Source organism: Berghia stephanieae, chromosome 11, assembly GCF_034508935.2.
Source record: "Berghia stephanieae isolate SIO BIC M18660-M18661 chromosome 11, UCSD_Bste_1.3, whole genome shotgun sequence".
Classification (NCBI taxonomy): Eukaryota; Metazoa; Mollusca; class Gastropoda; order Nudibranchia; family Aeolidiidae; genus Berghia; species Berghia stephanieae.
Genome location: NC_088370.1, coordinates 32,649,610 through 32,650,289, shown reverse-complemented (window position 1 = coordinate 32,650,289; position 680 = coordinate 32,649,610).

The following is a 680-nucleotide window of genomic DNA, read 5'->3' as shown; positions in this document are numbered from 1 at the left end:
TAGATCCTCGTCTATGAAGTCGGTTTTTCACGCCTCCTCTTTTGCCCCTTTTCCTTTTTCCATTCATTTTCTTTATTATTTCATTGTGGGAAATAACGGCTCTCGGTTGTATCAAAAGTAAGGATGGCTTAAGTCAAAGAAGGTCGTCCCAGGAATAAATATAACTGTCGCCATTTTGTTTTCCTTGAGTTGACATTGATAGAAGAAAATTTTGAGCAGAAATGTACAATCTGAAGTATAAGCAATATTATTTTTGTAATTCTAAATCATCATACCACGCTTAATAAAATATTAAGCAAAGAATAGGTCTTCAATGAACAATTCGCGAAAAAAGATGAAAATAGCGGTGCAATTTTGTGTCGGAAGTAAACATAGCCGCCGCCATTTCGATTTCCTTTGGTCATACACATTGATTCGAACGATTTTTCCGAGGATTTGAAGCAGAATTCTAAACGTTAAAGTTTAAAGTACATACCATTTATCAATACGAACAATCATACATTGTTTAATACGTAAATGAGTGAAATGTTGTCATGAAACAAATAAATACCAAAAGAATTCATCACAAGGTGTAACTGTGCGTCGCTATTCAGTGTGTAGGTGCATGTGCGCACGTGTGTGTATGTATATGTGTGTGTGCGTGTGTGTGTGTATGTGTGCGTGTGTATTTGTACTTTTGA